The sequence below is a fragment of the Dama dama genome, chromosome 22, assembly GCF_033118175.1.
Source record: "Dama dama isolate Ldn47 chromosome 22, ASM3311817v1, whole genome shotgun sequence".
NCBI lineage: Eukaryota > Metazoa > Chordata > Mammalia > Artiodactyla > Cervidae > Dama > Dama dama.
The window spans coordinates 36,574,109-36,597,950 of record NC_083702.1 but is presented as its reverse complement, the minus strand read 5'-3'; the positions used below and the strand labels follow the sequence as shown (position 1 = coordinate 36,597,950).

General features: G+C 39.3%; 1 protein-coding gene across 1 annotated transcript in view; it reads right to left on the bottom strand.

Moving 5' to 3' along the window:
* BMAL2 (basic helix-loop-helix ARNT like 2) overlaps positions 1-23,842 on the bottom strand; it is a 104,018-nt gene that overhangs the window by 63,213 nt on the left and 16,963 nt on the right. The gene's annotated exons all lie outside the window — the stretch shown is intronic.

The following is a 23,842-nucleotide window of genomic DNA, read 5'->3' as shown; positions in this document are numbered from 1 at the left end:
AATAAAGCATCTATTTGAAACATTAATTTTCACTTTATATATCTAGATCACATATTTTAAATGGCTTTATACTTTGATATTTTTAAAATGTCAAGTAAACAATAAAATGGGGGACTTCTCTGGTGGTCCAGTGGTTGGGAATCCCCTGCCACATGCCACAGTGCACACATCTTAGTGGCACAACTAAGCCCATGTGCCACAACAATGAGCCTCTGCTCCAGAGCCCACTTGCCACGACTACTGAAGCCTGTGTGCCCTAGAGCCTGTACTCCACAACCAGAGAAGCCACCGCAATGAGGAGCCAGCACACAGCTAGACAGTAGCTCCTCCTCACCTCAACTAGAGAAACCTGCAGGTAGCAATGCAGACCCAGTACAGCCAAAAATAAATAATTTTTTAAATGACGTGGAATGAAAGACTAATTATACACAACCAAATATTAGTTAACAATGTATTGTTAGTCTGTATCTTTATTTTCCCTAATTATAAAAAATATATATGGATATTGCAGGAAATATGGAAAACACAAAAAAGTGGAATGGAAGGGGGAAATCCAAATTTCACCAAATAATGTTACTATTTAGAATTACTTCCTTTTAGAATTTTTTCTATAGTTGTTTTTATAGTAATTGAAATCATAGTGTATATTCTGCATTATTTACATAACATTATGATAATAACTTTACAGTGTTATTACAAATTCTTTATAGATGATTCTAATGACTGCATAATATGCTATCATGCAGCTGTGTCATAGCTACTTAACCACTCTTCTATTGTTGAAATCCAAGTTTGTTTCTATTTTTTTCACCACCATAAGTATGCAGTGTGTTTTTATCTTTGTGTATAAAACTTTTTATCTACTGGCTAATTCTTTTCATCTTCTACTTATTTCTTGTGGATAGTATCCCAGAAATAGGTTAACAAGGTCACAGGACATGAATATTTTTAGTCTTGAATTGACTAAAATTCAATTAAACCTGAACTGACTTAGAGGGAAATTTTAACCCTTCAGTTCAGTTCAGTTCAGTTCAGTCACTCAGTCGTGTCTGACTCTTTGCGACCCTATGGACTGCAGCACAACAGGCCTCCCTGTCCATCACCAACCCCCGGAGTTTACTCAAACTCATGTCCATTGAGTTGGTGATGCCATCCAACCATCTCATCCTCTGCCGTCCCCTTCTCCTTCTGCCCTCAATCTTTCCCAGCATCAGAGTCTTTTCTTATGAGTCAGTTCTTCCAATCAGGTGACCAAAGTATTGAAGTTTCAGCTTCAGCATCAGTCCTTCAAACGAACACTCAGGACTGATCTCCTTTAGGATGGACTGGTTGGATCTCCTTGCAGTCCAAGGGACTCTCAAGAGTCTTCTCCAACACCACAGTTCAAAAGCATCAATTCTTCGGTGCTCAGCTATCTTTATAGTCCAACTCTCACATCCATACATGACTACTGGAAAAACCATAGCTCTGACTAGATGGACCTTTCAGCAAAGTAATGTCTCTGCTTTTTAATATGCTGTCTAGGTTGGTCATAGCTTTTCTTTCAAGGAGTAAGCGTCTTTTAATTTCATGGCTGCAATCACCATCTGCAGTGATCTTGGAGCCCAAGAAGATAAAGTCTGCCACTGTTTCCACTGTTTTCCCACCTATTTGCCATGAAGTGATGGGGCCAGATGCCATGATATTAGTTTTCTGATTGTTGAGCTTTAAGCCAACTTTTTCACTCTCCCCTTTTACTTTCATCAAGAGGCTCTTTAGTTCTTCTTCACATTCTGCCATAAGGGTGGTATCATCTGCATATCTGAGGCGATTGCTATTTCTCCCAGCAATCTTGATTCCGGCTTGTGCTTCATATAGCCCAGTATTTCTCATGATGTACTCTGCATATAAGTTAAATAAGCAGGGTGACAATATACAGCCTTGACATACTCCTTTTCCTATTTGGAACCAGTCTGTTGGTCCATGTCCAGTTCTAACTGTTGCTTCCTGACATGCACACAGATTTCTCAACAGGCAGGTCAGGTGGTCTGGTATTCCCATCTCGTTAAGAATTTTCCAGTTTGTTGTGATCCACACAGTCAAAGGCTTTGGCATAGTCAATAAAGCAGAAATAGATGTTTTTCTGGAACTCTCTCGCTTTTTTGATGATCCAATGGATGTTGGCAATTTGATCTCTGGTTCCTCTGCCTTTTCTCAATCCAGCTTGAACATCTGGAAGTTCACTGTTCATGTATTGTTGAAGCCTAGCTTGGAAGATTTTGAGCATTACTTTATTAGCGTGTGAGATGAGTGCAACTGTGCGGTAGTTTGAGCATTCTTTGGCATTGCTTTTCTTTGGGATTGGAATGAAAACTGATCTTTTCCAATCCTGTGGCCACTGCTGAGTTTTCCAAATTTGCTGACATATTGAGTGCAGCACTTTCACAGCATCATCTTTTAGGATTGAAAATAGCTCAACTGGAATTCCATCACCTCCACTAGCTTTGTTTGTTGTGATGCTTCCTAAGGCCCACTTGACTTCACATTCCATGATGTCTGGCTCTTGGTGAGTGATCATACCATCCTGATTTTCTGGGTCATGAAGATATTTTTTTTGTATAGTTCTGTGTATTCTTGCCACCTCTTCTTAATATCTTCTGCTTCTATCATGTCCATACCACTTCTGTCCTTTATTGACCCCATATTTGAATGAAATGTTCCCTTGGTATCTCTAGTCTTTCCCATTCTGTTGTTTTCCTCTATTTTTTTTGCACTGATCACTGAGGAAGGTTTTCTTATCTCTCCTTGCTATTCTTTGGAAATCTGCATTCAAACGGGAATATCTTTCCTTTTCTCCTTTGCTTTTCGCTTCTCTTCTTTTCACAGCTATTTGTAAGGCCTCCTCAGACAGCCATTTTGCTTTTTTGCATTTTTTTCCTTGGGGATGGTCTTGATCCCTGTCTCCTGTACAATGTCGTGAACCTCCATCCATAGTTCATCAGGCACTCTGTCTATCAGATCTAGTCCCTTAAGTCTATTTCTCACTTCCACTGTATAATCATAAGGGATCTGATTTAGGTCATACCTGAATGGTCTAGTGGTTTTCCCTATTTTCTTCAATTTAAGTCTGAATTTGTCAATAATGAGTTCATGATCTGAGCCACAGTCAACTCCCGGTCTTGTATTTTCTGACTGTATAGAGCTTCTCCATATTTCGCTGCAAAGAATATAATCAGTCTTATTTTGGTGTTGACCATCTGGTGATGTCCATGTGTAGAGTCTTCTCTTGTGTTGTTTGAAGAGGGTGTTTGCTATGACTGGTGTGTTCTCTTGGCAAAACTCTATTAGCCTTTGTCTTGCTTCATTCTGTACTCCAAGGCCAAATTTGCCTATTATACCAGGTGTTTCTTGACTACATACTTTTGCAACCCATACTTTTTTTTAAAGAAAAAGAAAAGAAAGAGGACATATATGAATAAAGATAGGCATGAAGGTGTGGGTCATAATTTTAGATGCTCTAGAGATTTAAAAGATAATGAATTCTCATGAAAAACATTATTCTAAATATTTGAAAATTTACATGAAATGGAAAAAATACTAGAAAAATTTTTTGAAGTATAGTTGATTTATAATATTGTGTTAATTTCAAGTGTACAGCAAAGTTATTCAATTCAATTTTATATATACTTTTTCAGTTTCCTTGCCTTATAGGCTAATGTAAAATATTGAATATGGTCCCCTGTGCCATACAGTAAATCACTGTTGTTTATTTTATATATAGAAGTGTGTATCTCTTAATGTTACACTCTTAGTTTATCCCTTCCCCTCACTTTTCCTTTGGTAAACACAAGGAGATCCAACCAGTCCATCCTAAAGGAGATCAGTCCTGGGTGTTCATTGGAAGGACTGATGCTGAAGCTGAAACTCCAATACTTTGGCCACCTGATGTGAAGAACTGACTCATTGGAAAAGACCCTGATGCTGGGAAAGATCGAGGTCAGGAGGAGAAGGGGACGACAGAGGATGAGATGTTGGATGGCATTACCGACTTGATGGACATGGGTTTGGGTGGACTCCGGGAGTTGGTGATGGACAGGGAGCCTGGCCTGCTGCGGTTCATGGGGTCGCAAAGAGTTGGACATGACTGAGCAACTGAACTGATCTGAACCGAACTGAAGTTTGTTTTTTATGTCTGTTTCTCTTTTGTAAATAAGTCCATTTGTATTACATTTAAGATTCTACATATAAGTGATAGCATATAATTGTCCCTGGGGAATTTTAACTGACAGAAAATGCAGCAAAAAGAAATAAAAACCTGAATATTCCTATATTCTTTCTTACATATTCTATTCCAGTGGGGCTTCGCTGGTGGCTCAGACAGTAAAGAATCTGCCTGAGAGGCAGGAGTCCTGGGTTCAATCCCTGGGTTGCAAAGATCCCTTGGAGAAGGAAATGGCAACCTACTTCAGTATTCTTGCCTGGGAAATCTCATGGACAGAGGAGCCTGGAGGCTGCAGTCCATGCAGTTGTAGAGAATCAGGCATGACTGTGTGACTAACACTTCCATTTTCATAGAGGAAGAAGGAATTCTTTGTCCCTCAAATCTTTTTATAAGGTTTACATAAATTTGATATTAAAATTTGACAATGGCAGTACAAGATAGGATAACTATAGGCCTAATCTCATCTATGAACAAAAATATAAAAATCTTAACAAAATATTAACAAAAACTCAGAAATGTATAAAAAGAATAACCCATCATGATCAAGATAGTTGTATCCCAGAAATGTAATACTGGTTTAATATTAGTAAATTAATGAATATAATTTACCAAAATAAGAGCTCATTGAAAAAATATGATTATCTTAAAAGATTCAGAAATATTAATGAAGAAACATTGAAAAAATCTTTTTACAATCAGAAACAAAAACATTAAACAAAACAACAACAAAAGAACATCTTTCAACACTGTATTATTAATAGACCTGTCAGTGGAATAAGGCAAGAAACTATACTTGAAGAATAAGAATTGGAAAGAAAGAAAAAGTAATATCATTATTGGGAAATGATATGATTGAGAATATAGAAAACCCAAAATAGTCAACATATAAATTATTAAAATTAGGGAATGGATTAAGGTTGACTGTAATGTAAAGTCAATACACAAAAATCAACTGCCTTTCTATTCACCAGTAACATAAGAAAATAATACTTAAAAAATATAATTTACAATAACTTCAAAAAATATAGAGTACCTAAAGAACAAATGTACAAGAATAAATATATAACCTAATAAAAATGTATAGGGTCCTTCTGGAGAAAATTATAAAATTTATTTAAAACATTGAAAAAGTTTCAAATAAATGGAAGAATATACCATGTTTATGGATGGGAAGCCTCAATATCATAAATATTTCAATTCTCCTACAACGGATGTGTAATTCCTCTCAAAATATTCTCTTTTTTGGTGGAACTTCAAAAGCTGAATATAAAATATATATGGTAGTGCAATGACTTATCAGCCAAGGGAAATGTGAGAGGACTGGGCCTCTCATATATCAAGAGTTATAAAACTTTGGTAATTAAGACAGGGTGGTATTGGTGTGGAGATACAGACAAACCAAAAGAAAACAATGGAGAGCCCAGACACATAAATATGGACATCTGCTAAATGTCAGAGGTGGACTTTCAAATCAGCATGAGGAGTCCAGCTTTTTAATAAATAACCCTGTGCCAACTTATTTTCTCCACGAAAAAGAATAAAGTCAGATCCCTTACCTTATGCCAAATATAAAAACCAAACCAAATATAAAAATTCAATTCAACTAGATTAAAGACCTAAACATAAAAGGCCAAAATTAACAGAGAATATTCTGAAGGAGACAGAATAAGCTATTGGTGTAGAAAGAATTTCCCAAATGTAAAATGTAAAAACAATAAAGGAAAATACTGACTAAAATCATCTTAAAATTAAGTTAATATTCATCCAAAGGCACTATAAAGAGAAGGAAACTAAAAGTCACAAACTGGGAGAAGATACTTGCTACACATATAAACAATAAAGGGTTACTATGTGGACTGTATAAAGAAGGCCATTGCATCAATAGGAAAAAGACCAACACAACAAGCCTGCAGAAAACTGGAAAGACTTTAATGGGCACTTCATAAAAGAAATTCCAATTATCAATACAAAAATGAAAAGATACTCAATTTCATTAGTAATCAGGAAAATCCAAAGTAAACTATAGTGACATACTGCATACCCATCTAATGGCTACAAATGCAAAGTTTAATGACACCAAGTATAAGCGAGAATGTAGAGCAATGGAAACAGAAATGGAAAGCTCTGTTGGTGGGAAAATTAATTGCTACAAGTACTTTGGAAACTATTTTTGCATTAGTTTCATTTTATTTTCACTAATAAAGTGAAACATATGCAAATAACATGGTTTAGTGTTTCATTCCTAAGTATATGGAGAAACTCTTATATATCTTACGACGGCGGTCTGCAACTACTTCCGCACCAGACACTGTTTTCATGGAAGACAAGTTTTCCGTGGACCAGGGGTGGGGGGTGATTTCAGTATGATTTAAGCACATTACATTTCTTGTGCCCTTTATTTCTATTTTGCGGCAATCTCAGGATATTCTGCCTTGACTTTAGGGTTAGGGTTCACGCCCCTGTGAGAATTGAATGCTGCCCCTGATCTGATAGGGGGCAGAGCTCAGGTGGTAATGCGAGGGATGGGGAGCAGCTGTAAATACAGATGAAACTTCGCTCATTCACCTGCCATCCACCTCCTGCAGCCCAAGGTGGGGGACCTCTATCTTAGGAGACATGTGCAAGAAATACCTTCACAGCATGGCTTGCAACTGAACAACAAAAATTAATGAGAAAAGCAGAAACTCTTTAATTTCCCTCAACAAATGGGTAAATTGTTTATTCACTGGATAGAATACTAAGAGTAGTAAAAATGAATGTAGTACTGATATAGTCAGCATGAATGAATCTCAATAATGCTAGGTTAAAAAAAAGTGCCTATTAATAGTCCTCAGTTTTTTTAAAAATATCTTGTTTTCTTTCATCTTTATTGATATTTTTGAAGGGTAGTTAGCAAGTATTGTATAGGCTGTCTCTCAGTTTAGCTTTTTCTGTTATTCCCTGATGACTAAATTCAGGTTATGCACTTTTTTCAAGAACACCAGAAAATTGATTCTGTGTCCTTCTCAGTACTAAGTGGTTTCACTTTAAATTTAATTGCTTCTGGTGCTTTTGGTTGCTTCATTAAGATCCTACTCTTTAGGATGTCAAATGGTGTTCAGCCCATGGAATCAACAAAAAAAGAGGCAGGGGAAAGATTTATGAGGTCCTCTATTTGGTTGATCCTCTATTTGGTTTAGCTTAGCACAGATCCTCTATTTGGTTGTAAGCTCCAACACTGGAAGCTTTTAGTTTTCAGGACCATGTCATCTTTTTAGCTCCAAACCTTAGCACAGTGCCAGACATACAGTTTTTAGGGTTTGTTGAAGGAATGAATCACCTTTCATTTCATTACCCACAGACATTCAAAAGAGAAACTGAAAGGGGTGGAAAATTGGGATTTCCAGATTCACATATTTGGGCTGCTAGGAATGATGAAATTCCCACAATAAAGAATATGCAATTTCCCATGGTACCTACTTCACAAACAAGGAGGCCTACTCCCTATCATTACTTCTTTTTTTATCTCTTTTCTTCCACAGAAGGAAAAAAATGCACCTGACTGTCTTCTGGAAGAAAAGATATTATGTGGCATGAGATCTGTCAATCAGAAGTAGTTTTCTGAAATAACAAGCAGTAGCTGTTTCACAGGTTTGTGCTAATTCGTTACAATGGAAACCAAATACTGCTTCTTACCACTGACAAGTTACTGGAAGATGCTTAGTCACATAATAGAAATGAAATACTAATTGGCAGTACAGGAAAAATACCAACTTGCTATAAATGTACAAATGGTGAAAAAGCTTTTACTCAGCAGAGATTAAAAACACTGTGTTATTTCACAATAATTATTAAGAGTTGAATCAGGTAGACAATATGTTTAAAAGGGTTAAGATTTAGTACCTGACCTCAGTTCAGTTCAGTTCAGTTCAGTCATTCAGTTGTATCTGACTCTTTGTGACCCCATGGACTGCAGCACGCCAGGCTTCCCTGTCCATCACCAACTCCCAGAGCTTGTTCAAACTCATGTCCATTGAGTTGGTGATGCCATCCAACCATCTCACCCTCTGTTGCCCTCTTCTCCTGCCTTCAATCTTTTCCAGCATCAGGGTCTTTTCCAATGAGTCAGTTCTTCGCATCAAGCAGCCAAAGGATTGGAGTTTCAGGTTCAACATCAGTCCTTCCAATGAATATTCAGGACTGATTTCCTTTAGGAAATCCTGGTTGGATCTCCTTGCAGTCCAAGGGACTCTCAAGAGTCTTCTTCAGCACCACAGTTCAAAAGCATCAATTCTTCAGCACTCAGCTTTCTTTATAGTCCAGCTCTCACATCCATACATGACTACTGGGAAAACCATAGCTCTGACTAGAAGGACATTTGTTGGCAAAGTAATGTCTCTGCTTTTTAATACACTGTCTAGGTTGGTCATAAGTTTTCTTCCAAGGAGCAAACATCTTTTAATTTCATGGCTGCAGTCACCATCTGCAGTGATTTTGGAGCCCGAAAAAATAAAGTCTCTCTCTCTGTTTCCATTGTTTCCCCATCTATTTGCCACAAAGTGATGGGACTGGATGCCATGATCTTAGCTTTCTGAATGTTAAGTTTTAAGCCAAATTTTTCACTCTCCTCTTTCAACTGTCATCAAGAAGTTTATAAATCTGTATACGTTTGTGCATATGCAGATGCACAGACATAGAAACCAAATACAGAATGCAATTAGACCTGTACAGAGGTACAAGTTTATGAGTTCATCCTGCCAGAACACAGAGGGAAGGGCACTTAAGTCTGTTTTAGGGAGGGAGTAACATTTGAAAACATTTTTTGGATGGGTATTTCAGGCTAAGAGAACACCATTAACAGGAAGTGAAACAAATACATTTAGTATAATTCTACACTATCATTGGGCTTCCCTGGTGACTCAGTGGTAAAGAATCCACCTGCCAATGCTGGAGACGTGGGTTTGACCCCTGGGTTAGGAAGATCCCCTGGAGTAGGAAATGGCAACCCAATCCAGTACTCTTGCCTGGGAAATCCCACGGACAGAGGAGCCTGGCGGGCTGCAGTCCATGGGGTCACAAAAGAGTCGGACATGACTTAGCAACTAAACAACAACACTATCGTTAAAATTGACATTTAGGTAATGTATCTGGAGAAAATACCAAAGTCAAATATTAGAAAATGCATCTGCTGATATGAGTCTGATCAGTAAAACTGGACTTTTTTCAGAACAAATTTTACCTTCTCGTACATCAAACAAAATGCACACTAAATTGACAGAACACCTATCAGACCAGAAACCAGATACCTAATCATCATGGACCATCCAGAAATGCAGATTACCTAGAAAATTCACAGCAGGGATGAGGTTTAGATTCATTGATATTTCACATAAGCCTATCAAGACATTTATCCATCAGTCCTTACAACTCTTCATGGAAGCAAGTAAGTCTTCCATGACCGTTTTTCCTATGTTTCAATCCAAACAACCAAACGAACCCTGAATAAAAGCAGATATTTAGCCAGACTGGTCTTAACTGAAGCCAGCAGAGTAGCTTGCTCAAAATGGGAGCTTATACAGGGTGTTGAGATATAGCAGTCTAAGACACATACAGACTAAAAGTGAAGGGCTGGAAAAAAATATTTCATGCAAACGGAGACCAAAAGAAAGCAGGAGTCGCAATACTCATATCAGATAAAATAGACTTTCAAATAAAGGAAGTGAAAAGAGACAAAGAAGGACACTACATAATGATCAAAGGATCAATCAAAAAAGAAGATATAACAATTATAAATATATATGCACCCAACATAGGAGCACCGCAATATGTACGGCAAACGCTAACGAGTATGAAAGAGGAAATTAATAGTAACACAATAATAGTGGGAGACTTTAATACCCCACTCACAACTATGGATAGATCAACTAAACAGAAAATTAACAAGGAAACACAAACCTTAAATGACACAATGGACCAGCTAGACCTAATTGATATCTATAGGACATTTCACCCCAAAACAATCAACTTCACCTTTTTCTCAAGTGCACACGGAACATTCTCCAGAATAGATCACATCCTGGGCCATAAATCTGGTCTTGGAAAATTCAAAAAAATTGAAATCATTCCAGTCATCTTTTCTGACCACAGTGCAGTAAGATTAGATCTCAATTACAGGGAAAAAATTGTTAAAACTTCAAACATATGGAGGCTAAATAACACGCTTCTGAATAACCAACAAATCATAGAAGAAATCAAAAAAGAAATCAAAATATGTATAGAAATGAATGAAAATGAAAACACAACAACCCAAAACCTATGGGACACTGTAAAAGCAGTGCTAAGGGGAAGGTTCATAGCATTACAGGCTTACATCAAGAAACAGGAAAAAAACCAATTAAATAACCTAACTCTACACCTAAAGCAATTAGAGAAGGAAGAAATGAAGAACCCCAGAGTTAGCAGAAGGAAAGAAATCTTAAAAATCAGGGCAGAAATAAATGCAAAAGAAACTAAAGAGACCATAGCAAAAATCAACAAAGCTAAAAGCTGGTTTTTTGAAAAAATAAACAAAATTGACAAACCATTAGCAAGACTCATTAAGAAACAAAGAGAGAAAAACCAAATTAACAAAATTAGAAATGAAAATGGAGAGATCACAACAGACAACACTGAAATACAAAGGATCATAAGAGACTACTACCAGCAGCTCTATGCCAATAAAATGGACAACTTGGATGAAATGGACAAATTCTTAGAAAAGTATAACTTTCCAAAACTGAACCAGGAAGAAATAGACGATCTTAACAGACCCATCACAAGCAAGGAAATCGGAACTGTCATCAAAAATCTTCCAGCAAACAAAAGCCCAGGACCAGATGGCTTCACAGCTGAATTCTACCAAAAATTTAGAGAAGAGCTAACACCTATCTTACTCAAACTCTTCCAGAAAATTGCAGAAGAAGGTAAGCTTCCAAACTCATTCTATGAGGCCACCATCATCCTAATTCCAAAACCAGACAAAGATGCCACAAAAAAAGAAAACTACAGGCCAATATCACTGATGAACATAGATGCAAAAGTCCTTAACAAAATTCTAGCAAACAGAATCCAACAACATATTAAAAAAATCATACACCATTCCAAGTGGGCTTTATCCCAGGAATGCAAGGATTCTTTAATATCCGCAAATCAATCAATGTAATACACCACATTAACAAATTGAAAGATAAAAACCATATGATTATCTCAATAGATGCAGAGAAAGCCTTTGACAAAATTCAACACTCATTTATGATTAAAACTCTCCAAAAAGCAGGAATAGAAGGAACATACCTCAACATAATAAAAGCTATATAGGACAAACCCACAGCAAGCATCACCCTCAATGGTGAAAAATTGAAGGCATTTCCCCTGAAATCAGGAACAAGACAAGGGTGCCCACTCTCAACACTACTATTCAACATAGTGTTGGAAGTTCTGGCCACAGCAATCAGAGCAGAAAAAGAAGTAAAAGGAATCCAGATAGGAAAAGAAGAAGTAAAACTCTCACTGTTTGCAGATGACATGATCCTCTACATAGAAAACCCTAAAGACTCTACCAGAAAATTACTAGAGCTAATCAATGAATATAGTAAAGTTGCAGGATATAAAATTAACACACAGAAATCCCTTGCATTCCTATATACTAACAATGAAAAAACAGACAGAGAAATTAAGGAAACAATACCATTCACCATTGCAACAAAAAGAATAAAATACTTAGGAGTGTATCTACCTAAAGAAACAAAGGACCTATACATAGAAAACTATAAAACACTGATGAAAGAAATCAAAGAGGACACAAACAGATGGAGAAACATACCGTGTTCATGGATTGGAAGAATTAATATTGTCAAAATGGCTATTCTACCCAAAGCAGTCTATAGATTCAATGCAATCCCTATCAAGCTACCAACGGTATTTTTCACAGAACTAGACCAAAGAATTTCACAATTTGTATGGAAATACAAAAAACCTCGAATAGCCAAAGTAATCTTGAGAAAGAAGAATGGAGCTGGAGGAATCAACCTGCCTGACTTCAGACTCTACTACAAAGCCACAGTCATCAAGACAGTATGGTACTGGCACAAAGACAGAAATATAGATCAATGGAACAGAACAGAAAGCCCAGAGATAAATCCACGAACCTATGGACACCTTATCTTTGACAAAGGAGGCAAGGATATACAATGGAAAAAAGACAACCTCTTTAACAAGTGGTGCTGGGAAAACTGGTCAACCACTTGTAAAAGAATGAAACTAGAACACTTTCTAACACCATACACAAAAATAAACTCAAAATGGATTAAAGATCTAAATGTAAGACCAGAAACTATAAAACTCCTAGAGGAGAACATAGGCAAAACACTCTCCGACATAAATCAAAGCAAGATCCTCTATGACCCACCTCCCAGAATATTGGAAATAAAAGCAAAACTAAACAAATGGGACCTAATGAAACTTAAAAGCTTTTGCACTACAAAGGAAACTATAAGTAAGGTGAAAAGACAGCCCTCAGATTGGGAGAAAATAATAGCAAATGAAGAAACAGACAAAGGATTAATCTCAAAAATATACAAGCAACTCCTGCAGCTCAATTCCAGAAAAATAAATGACCCAATCAAAAAATGGGCCAAAGAACTAAACAGACATTTCTCCAAAGAAGACATACAGATGGATAACAAACACATGAAAAGATGCTCAACCTCACTCATTATTAGAGAAATGCAAATCAAAACCACAATGAGGTACCATTACACACCAGTCAGGATGGCTGCTATCCAAAAGTCTACAAGCAATAAATGCTGGAGAGGGTGTGGAGAAAAGGGAACCCTCTTACACTGTTAGTGGGAATGCAAACTAGTACAGCCGCTATGGAAAACAGTGTGGAGATTTCTTAAAAAACTGGAAATAGAACTGCCATATGACCCAGCAATCCCACTTCTGGGCATACACACTGAGGAAACCAGATCTGAAAGAGACACGTGCACCCCAATGTTCATCGCAGCACTGTTTATAATAGCCAGGACATGGAAGCAACCTAGATGCCCATCAGCAGATGAATGGATAAGGAAGCTGTGGTACATATACACCATGGAATATTACTCAGCCATTAAAAAGAATTCATTTGAACCAGTCCTAATGAGATGGATGAAGCTGGAGCCCCTTATACAGAGTGAAGTAAGCCAGAAAGATAAAGAACATTACAGCATACTGACACATGTATATGGAATTTAGAAAGGTGATAACGATAACCCTATATGCAGAACAGAAAAAGAGACGCAGAAATACAGAACAGACTTTTGAACTTTGTGGGAGAATGTGAGGGTGGGATATTTCAAAAGAACAGCATGTATACTATCTATGGTGAAACAGATCACCAGCCCAGGTGGGATGCACGAGACAAGTGCTCTGGCCTGGTGCACTGGGAAGACCCAGAGGAATCGGGTGGAGAGGGACGTGGGAGGGGGGATCGGGATTGGGAATACATGTAAATCCACGGCTGATTCATATCAATGTATGACAAAACCCACTGGAAAAAAAAATAATAATAATAATAAAAAAAAAAAAAAGAGATATAGCAGTCTAATCAGGTAATTTTCCAGATTTCCATCCATTCTCTTAGATAGAAATTTCCATCCATTCTCTTAGATAGAATTTGTCAATAGAGCCTTCACAGTTCAAACACCCCTACTTTTTTTGAAGGGTACTCAATTTCAGACCCCAATACATGCCTTCCTATTCAGGAAGAACTGTATCTGTGATGAGTTTTTTCCACAATCTCAGCCTCAGTCACCATGGAAGAGGAAGAGAATCTGATCTTTGATTCAAAAGCAGGACTTCTACATGGGTCTACCTACAGGGAGAAAAATGAAGGAAACCACATTGACACCCAGATAAGGTCTTCTGATGCAGACACTTTGCATTCAGAAATAAACTGGCATCCTGCTTTTACATGCCCAAAAATTGGCATTGACGGTCTCTCCCTAAGATGGCGTGTTGTGCCATTGGCACTTCCATTCTTCTGCTTATTGAAAATGTGACACCTTTGGCAAGTGGGTGAAGTTTCAGGGGTTGACCTGAAGCTGCATTCTAAGAAGTATTTATTTTCTTGAAGCTCTATTCAGTTGCTTCCCTTGAAGAAAGCTCTGCGTGGTTAGGTAAGTAAGTGTTAGTCACTCATTTGTGTCTGACTCTTTGTGATCCCACAGACTGTAGCCTGCCAGGCTCCTCTATCCATGAAATTCTCCAGGCAAGAATACTGAAGTGGGTTGCCATTTCCTTCTCCAGGGCTCATACAGGGGAAAATAGAATTGGATGCCTCATGTGCAAGGGAGCCCCCAGGCCTGTTCATTATCAGAGTGTTCCTCTCCTTTGTAAAGCATTTCTGACTGTCAGATTGTTTAACTGTGAGCCATTCAGGGACCATTGCTCTTCTGATCTTATCATATCTAATATGCACCCCAAAGATCTTTCCTTTGGGATAGAAGAAATTTAATCTAAAGTCAGGGGTGTTGGAATTTTAACATGACCTGTGGAACAGAGAGGTTGAAAGTGCTTAACTCTTGATTGATACCCACATTGCCTGACTTCCTGGGAGTCTGTCTGGCCCCTTTCCGTAAACTTTTTTTTTTCGATCCTTGTAGCTCTTCAGCAGAAACTTATTACATTATCATCATAAGTGAAGTTGGAGAGTCACAGCTTCAGCTATTTTGACAGGCTTCCGAAAGTGAAGGCTTTGATCTCCGTCACCCAGAGAATCTCAGAAGCATCCCTCCCTTTCCTGCTACCCCACCTCATACAGAGCTCTGAGGAGCTCCTCAGAGTGAGCTCCTTCTCAGATAATGGGCACTCTCTACTTAGCTTATTAAACAGGCAATGTGAGGCAATTATAAGAGAATACAATTCTTCCTTAGCACCTACTTAGGTGCTGTTATAGAGTGAATGCATCCTACAAAATTCATATGATAAAATCTAATCCACAATATGATTATATTTGGAGATGGGGACCTTTGGGTGGAGCCACTCAAAGATCCTGAGAGTGGAGTTCTCAAGACTGGGATTTTGTTGTTGTTCAGCCACTAAGTCATGTCCAACTCTTTGCAACCCCATGGACTGCAGCACGCCAGGCTTCCCTGTCCTTCACTATCTCTCAGAGTTTGCTCAAACTCATGTCCACTGAGTCGATGATGCCATCAAACCATCTCATTCTATGTCACCCTCTTCTCCTCCTGTCCTCAATCTTTCCTAGCATCAGGGTCTTTTCAAAGTGAGTCAGCCGTTCAGATCAGGTAGCCACAGTATTAGAGCTTCAGCTTCAGCATCAGTCCTTGTAATGAATATTCAGGGTTGATTTCCTTTAGGATGGACTGGTTTGATCTCCTTGTTGTCCAAAGGACTTTCAAGAGTCTTCTCCAGCACCACAATTCAAAAGTATCAATTCTTCAATGCTCAGCCATTTTTATGGTCCAACCTAGACAGGGTACTAAAAAGCAGAGACAGCACTTCGCCGACAAAGGTCTGTATAGTCAGAGCTGTGGTTTTTTTCAGTAGTCGTGTACAGATGTGAGAGTTGGACTGTAACAAATGGGAATGGTGCTGTTATCAGAAGAGGCTGCAGAGCTGGCTCACTGTCTTTCTGAGGTGGCAACAAGAAGCTGGCCGGCTGCACCACCACAGCCCTGTCTCCAGAACCCAAGTGCACTGGAACCCTGACCGCAGACTTGCAGCCCACGGACCATGAGAAATAAATTTCTGTTGTTGACAAAAAATAAAATAAAAATGATGCTTATGAGCTTTATAAATATGGAAAATGTTTATGCATTGTTTAATTTAAAAAGCAGCATGAGAGACACACAGATTACATAAAATCAGGAAACAAAGATAACTATTGGGTTGACTAAAACATTCATCCGAATTTTTCCATAACATTAGATGGAAAGCCCCGAGTGAACTTTTTGGCCAATCCAATATTTTCAGGGGAGAAAAAAATCTAGAAGGAAACACAGTGAAAGTTTTCCAATTATTTCGTCTGAGTGGCCAATCAAAGCTCTTTTTTCCTTTCTACTTTCCTGCATTGTTCTAAATTCCACAAGTATCATGTCTTACTTTTGTAAGACATACATACAGTTCAGAAAGAAAAAAGAAAAGTTTTTTTTCTCTCTCAGAAAAAAAAGAGAGATAAGAAAGCCTTTTAAGTGAACAGTGCAAAGAAGTAGAGGAAAATAACAGAAGGGGAAAGACTAGAGATCTCATCAAGAAAATTAGAGATACCAAGGGAACATTTCATGCAAAGATAGGCATAATAAAAGACAGAAATGGTATGGACATAACAGAAGCAGAAGATATTAAGAAGAGGTGGCAAGAATACATAGAAGAACTATAGAAAAAAGATCATGGCCCAGATAACCTGATGGTGTGATCACTCACCTAGAGCCAGACATCTTGGAGTGTGGAGTCAAGTGGGCCTCAAGAAGCATCACTATGAACAAACCTAGTGGAGGTGATGTATTCCAGTTGAGCTATTTCCAATCCTAAAAGATGATGCTGTGAAAGTGCTGCACTCAATATGTCAGCAAATTTGGAAAACTCAGCAGTGGCCACAGGACTTGAAAAGGTCAGTTTTCATTCCAGTCCCAAAGAAGGCTAATGCCAAAGAATGTTCAAGCTACCACACAATTGCACTCATTTCACATGCTAGCAAAGTAATGCTCAAAATCCTTCAAGCTAGGCTTCAGCAGTATGTGAACCAAGAACTTCCAGTGTACAAGCTGGATTGAGAAAAGGCAGAGGAACCAGAGATCAAATTGCCAACATCTGTTGGATCACAGAGAAAGCAAGAGAGTTTCAGAAAAACATTGACTATGCTAAAGCCTTTGTAGATCACAACAAACTAGAAAATTCTTAAGAGATGGGAATACCAGATCACCTTCCCTGCCTACTGAGAAACCTGTACACACATCAAGAAGCAACAGTTAGAACCTGACATGGAACAACAGACTGGTTCCAAATAGGAAAAGGAGTACATCAAAGCTGTATATTGTCACCCTGCTTATTTAATGTATTTACACAGTACATCATGTGAAATGCTGGGCTGGATGAAGCACAATCTAAAATCAAGATTGCTGGGAGAAATATCAATAACCTCAGATACACAGATGATACCACCCTTATAGCAGAAAGCAAAGAGTAATTAAAGAGTCTCTTGATGAAGGCCAAAGAAGAAAGTGAAAAATCTGGCTTAAAGCTCAACATTCAAAAATCTAAGATCATGGCATCCAGTCCCATCACTTTGTGGCAAATAGATGGGGAAACAATATAAATAGCGACAGATTTCATCTTCTTGGGCTCCAAAACCACTGCAGATGGTGACTGCAGCCATGAAATTAAAAGACACTTGCTCTTTGGAAGAAAAGCAATGACAAACCTAGATAATGTATTAAAAAGCAGAGATAGTACTTTGTCTACAAAGGTCTGTAGAGTCAAAACTATGAGCCCTGGAGGAGGAAATGGCAACCCACTCCTGATTCTTGCTTGGAGAATCCCATGGACAGAGGAGTCTGGCAGGCTACTCCATAGCGTCGGCAAAGAGTTAGTGACATGACTGAAGCAACTTAGCAAGCATGCATGATTTTTCCAGTAGTCATGTACAGATGTGAGAGCTGGACAATAAAAATGGCTGAGTGCCGAAGAATTGATGCCTTCAAACCGTGGAGCTGGAGAAGACTCTTGAGAGTCCCTTGGACAGCAAGGAGATCAAACCAGTCAATCCTGAAGGGAATCAACCCTGAATATTCATTGGAAGGACTGATGATGAAGCTGAAGCTCCAATACTTTGGCCACCTGATGCGAAGACCAACTCACTGGAAAAGAGCCTGATGCTGGAAAAAAATGAAGGCAGGAGGAGAAGGGGACAACAGAGGACGAGATGGTTAGATGGCATCACCAACTCACTGTTGAGCAAACTCCAGGAGATGGTGAAGGACAGGGAAGCCCGGCATGCTGCAGTCCATGGGGTCACAAAGACTGAGTTGAACACGACTGAGCTACTGAACAACAATTAGAAAATAGTAAGTAGATCAATATGGCTGGCTATAGCGTGAAACGGGAGATCAAGCTGGAAGAGTAGACTGTGTTAGTTTGTGGAGGGCCTTGGATGTCTCACTAAGCAGTTTGAGCTTGATTTCCAGGTACCAGAGAGCTAGTGAAGTTCCCTAGCACAGCATCTCAGTCCCCTACATTTCTTGGCTAGTTATCACTAAGGCAGGAGGCACATTTGCACTATTTTCTAGGAACTAGTTTCCCATTAAAAGCTACAAATTTCATCCTAATACATTCTACATTTGCCCAACCTGAATGGCTCACTTCTTACATGGGTTCCTATTTATTTCTGTAATGTATATTGTACTCAAGTCTATTCTAGGATGACTGGGAAAATAAGACTTTGCTGCCAAGCATGGACAGGGAGAACCCACAACCTTTCACATGGGAATTAGGGTCCCACCTAACAATGATAGAACATCAACACATCACAGAAAGATTCACTTCTCCTACATAAACTAGAGGGAGGAAATTTTATTCTCCTGGCCTTGACTTCAAAAGTGTCAAGATGTCTAAAAGCTGGAGAACCAAAGCAGAGAAAAGAGGTGGCTTTATTGGCCCAATATCAGTCAATTGCTAGGGAGTTATGCAGAAAGTCAAGAAAACAAATGAATAAATAATATCTACAATATTCAGCAATTGACTGTTGAACATGGGCTTGAAATGCAGAGGTCTACTTATACTCAGATTTCTTTCACTAAAGACATACCAGGGTACTAAACAGTCTGCAATTGGTTGAATCCATGGATGCGGAATCATGGATACAGAGAGTGGACTATAAAGTTACGCATGGATTTTTGATTGTATTGAGGGTCAATGCCCCAACCCTTGCTGTTATTCAAGGGACAACAATAGCAAAATAGTGCATCACAGAGTACATGATGGGTAAGAAAGAGGAGACATCAGAAGAGGTTGAAAGAACAGGCAGGTGGCTAGAATGTTTGTGTGAGAGTCATAAAAATACAAGACCATGGTCAGGAGGGAAAAGTTCAGAGGTAAAGCATTTGCAGCTGATTCAAGGGCCAAGTAAGAGGTGCCCAGGGACCGCCCAGGTGGTGCACTGGTAAAAAATCCACCTATCAATGCAGGAGATGTGGGAAGATCCCCCGGAGTGGGAAATGGCAACCCACTTCAGTATTCTTGCCTGGGAAATCTCAGGGACAGAGGAGACTGGTGGTCTTCGGTCCATGAGGTCGCAAAAGAGTCGGACATGACTGAGCACAAATATACACACAAGATGTGCCCAAGGAGGCGCTGCAGTGCAGTGAAGACGAGGTGTGTTAGGAGAGAGAAGAAAGACCAAAGTCGCCCAGGATGACATCGGGGATGGCAGGAGAGGAAAATGTCAGAACACAAGGGGTAGCCTCCTGGAGGTGGGGGGTGGGGGGCGGGTGATTAAAATAAGGATAGAAGATGGCTGAATAAACAGAAAACCTAAATGAAGGTACAGGCATACCTCATTTTATGCCACTTCCCAGATCTTGTGGGTTTTTTGTTTGTTTGTTTTACAAATTGAAGGTCTGTGGCAATCTTGAATGGGCAAGTCTATCAATGCCATTTTCCCTATAGCTCATTTCGTGTCCCTGCATCACATTTTTGGTAATTCTCACAATATTTCAAACTTTTTCATTATTATTATATTTGTCACAGGGCTCTGTGGTCAGGATCTTTGATGTTGCTATTGCAAGATCATGACTCACTGAAGGACTAGATGATGGTTAGTATTTTTTTTAAGCAATAAAGTGTTTCAAAATTAAGGTATGTACATATTTTTAGACATACTGCTATTGTACACTTAGATCACAGTAGAGTATAAATATAACTTTTATATGCACTGGGAGTACCTGGATGGAATTACTGGCTCAGACAGTAAAGACTGCCTGTAATGCAGTCTTTCATGGAGACCTGGCTATAATGGAGACCTGGGTTCAACCCCTGGGTTGGGAAGATCCCCTGGAGAAGGGAATGGCAACCCACTCCAGTATTCTTGCCTGGAGAATTCCCATGCACAGAGGAGACTGGCAAGCACATGGGGCTGCAAACAGTCGGACATGACTGAGTGACTAACACACACACACACACACATATGCACATCCACTGGGAAACCAGTGAATTCGTGTGACACATTTTATTGTGATATTTTGCATAAGGCAATAATGCAGTGGTCTGGAACGAAACCTGCAACATCTCTGAGGCATGCCTCTCAGTAAGTGACAGTGGGGAACAACATCTGGAAATAGCAGTGAGGCTCAAACAAATGCCAACCTCACTTTCTACTTCTGAAATACACAAGAGTCATTAGCTTTCATAAACCCACTATGGTCAATTCCTTCAAATTTGGTCTGATCACAATACAGATCACCTCAGAATTACTGCACTGAAAAAAGAGGGAATTTCCCCCCTTATCCTAATAAATTATTGTACCCACAAGGGAGCCTTGAAGAAGGGAAAGAGGTGAGAAGAGAGACACTCTTAACAGTTTCATATACTTCTGGTGAAAGTGATGACTGGCATAACGTTTCTAAAAGGAAATTTGGGAAACTGTATCAAGGGAAACAGATATTTATATCCTTTGGCCCATATATTCTATTTCTTTGAGTTCATCCTAAAAATATTAAAGACATACATAAAGGCTTTTGTACACGGAAATGAATTAAAATATTTCAACAGTGTATACATGAAAACAACCTAAAGGTATCAACAAAGGGAACAACTTAAAAACCAGAGTGTAACCCTGTGATGGGCCACACTGGAGCTTTTAAATACAATGTTTTCTAAGTATTTATGAAATGGTAAATGCTATGTGTCATTGTCATTGTGCTAAGTCACTTCAGTCATGTCCATCTCTTCGCGACCCTATGGACTGTAGCACATCAGGCTCCTCTGTCCTTGGGATTCTCCAGGCAAGAATAGTAGAGTGGGTTGCCCTACCCTCCTCCAGGGGATCTTCCTGACCTTGGGATCAAACCCGCATCTCTTATGTCTCCTGGGAAGCCCCAGTATATGCTATACAAAAGATTACATTTTGTATGACTTTTGGGGTTCTTTATTGCTTTAAAAAAAAAAGTATATGAATAGAAGATTTGAGGTATACTAAGGCCAAAAGATGAGAAGATACTTACCAACAAAACAGTAGACTGTTGCTCACAGTTTCTAAGAGGAAGAAGCATGCCAGGCCACATGGAAGAAGCATGCCAGGGCCAGTCAAGAAGCAGAGAGAGAGAGGGGAGTTTGTGGGCAAATGTCTCTACTGTGGTTTCTGTGGGAGGGAATGGGCAAGAGAGGCTGAGCAGGATTAGGACTGGCTACTTTGAATGACTTCAGCAGCGCATGGAGCATCGGGGCTATCCCCAGCTGTCTGGTACTTGGCCCAGGGGCATTCAGGATGGGTGGATAGCAGGCCAGTGTGTGAGATTCTAATAGAGGAGGTGGCTGGGGTGTGGGCTCTGAATTGGCTGATGTGTATTTGAAAAGTGCACTCACAGGTAAGTTGTTGACTCTCAATGGGCTCATCCAGGCAGGGGCAGTCCCTCCAGCATCAGCAACGCCCCAGATGTCAAGGCATCAGAATACAGAAAGTAAAGAATATGTGAGTGTGTTTGTGTGTTTATTTTCCTTCCTTTAAAATTGCTTAAAAATTAAAATTTTCAAATTTTCTACAATTAACTCATTTTTTAATTTAGAAAAAGTAAATATTCCCCCCAAGGTTCTCTGTTATTCATATGCCTTGGGTATTTCTTGAAAGGATAAATGTATACCACTATTTGAAGAGTAATATATGCAGCCCTTCTTACATTGTTTTTTAAAACCAAACAGTGAATACAGACTGCTGATGCCACTAATTTGGTGCTGCTGAAGATGAGATGGTACTGAACCACTTACAAGGCACATTTTAATGTTTTCCTAAAGAGAAGAAGCAGGGAGTTTCTAATCAAATATATAGGAATTCAGATTGATCCTTGTCCTGAACTGTGGGTGAAAGAGAGGTCTACTGGCAAAGTGTTTAAGAAAGAGTTAAGAAGAAACTTTCCACAAGCGTTATCTGCCTATAGAGGATTCCCTTTGTTGCAGAGGGCAGTTAACTATTGATTTCAGACAGTGGCAGCCACATGGGATGACTGATTGAAAGCATCCATCAGGCGCCATGTTTAATGCTTTGGAAAGAACTGGGACACCACAGAGTTCATAAAGGGTTATTGTTGGTGGCAGAGAACAGCCCCCAGTCTGCCAAAAGCACTGCTTCTTTTTATTATTATTGATTTATTTATAAGTTGTGCTGGGTCTCCGTTGCTGCCAGGAGCCTTCTCCAGTTGCAGCAAGTTTCTTGATTGTGGTGCATGGGCTTCTCATTGCAGTGGTTTCTCTCTTTCTGGACCACAGGCTTTAGGTGCATGGGCTTCAGTGATTGCAGCATGCAGGTTCAGAAGTCATGGTGCATGGGCTTAGTTGCTCTGCAGCACGTGGAATCTTCCCTGACAAGGGATTGAACCCATGTCCCCTGCCTTAGCAGGCAGATTCTTATCCACTGGACCACCAGGGAAGTCCAACACTGCTTCTTGATGGGGAGAGACTAAGGGACCTGACAACCTGTACTGGTTTCTGAGGACTCTTCTAAGGGAAGAACGTCCTGACTGTGTGGACTTCATGGAGCCCAACTCAAGTTCAGCCCCCACTGCAACAACACTGTTCCCCACACAAGGGCAACCCATCACCTTCACCGACCATGCGGCTGAATGGCCATCAGGCAGTACAGCAAGGGCGCTCTGGTCCAAGCCCCCCTAGCGCACGATGTGCCTCTAGGGGAGTGGTTTACTCTCTCTGCAGATCACTCATCTACAGAGTAGAGATTATGCTACAGACTAGAGTTACCTCACAGAGCTTTAATTTTAAAAAAGGAGATAAAGATTGACGCCTCTTGGAATCTACAAAGTTTTGCTAGACAGCTAGTAGGTAGGACATTAATTACTTATCTGAATTGGGTTTAACGGGATTATGGCCAAAGGGACACCAACAAGCATCTCTCTCTACCCTCACACAAATGGTCAGATTGAACGATTATGTAACAGTTTAAGATGACTGAGGTCTGAGTCAAATTCAGGGGCAGCTGCAGAGCTATTAAGAGATTAAATCAGAGTTATTGTATCAGATAGTTCAGGTTTCTGCATGAAAACCGTCTTATAATTAGTAAACAAACAATTTCTCCTACCCCTTCTGAAGAAGGTAACGTGAGACATTGATCAACAACCAAACACATCATTCAAAACTGTGATTTTGCTATGAAAACTTTTTTTCATAGCAAAAAAGCAGAGCACTATGAGACTACTCAATATGCAGTCCCCTAGCAGTAGGATCACTGCACAATATCTTGAGTATTCCATTCCATTGCTCAAAACTCAACTGTGGCTCCCCACTGAATTTTCTTAACTGAAGTATAGTTGACTTAGAGTGTTGTGTTAGTTTCAGGTGTATAGCTCCCTGCTGAATTTAAGATGACATGAAATAAAAGTCCCTACGAGCCAGATT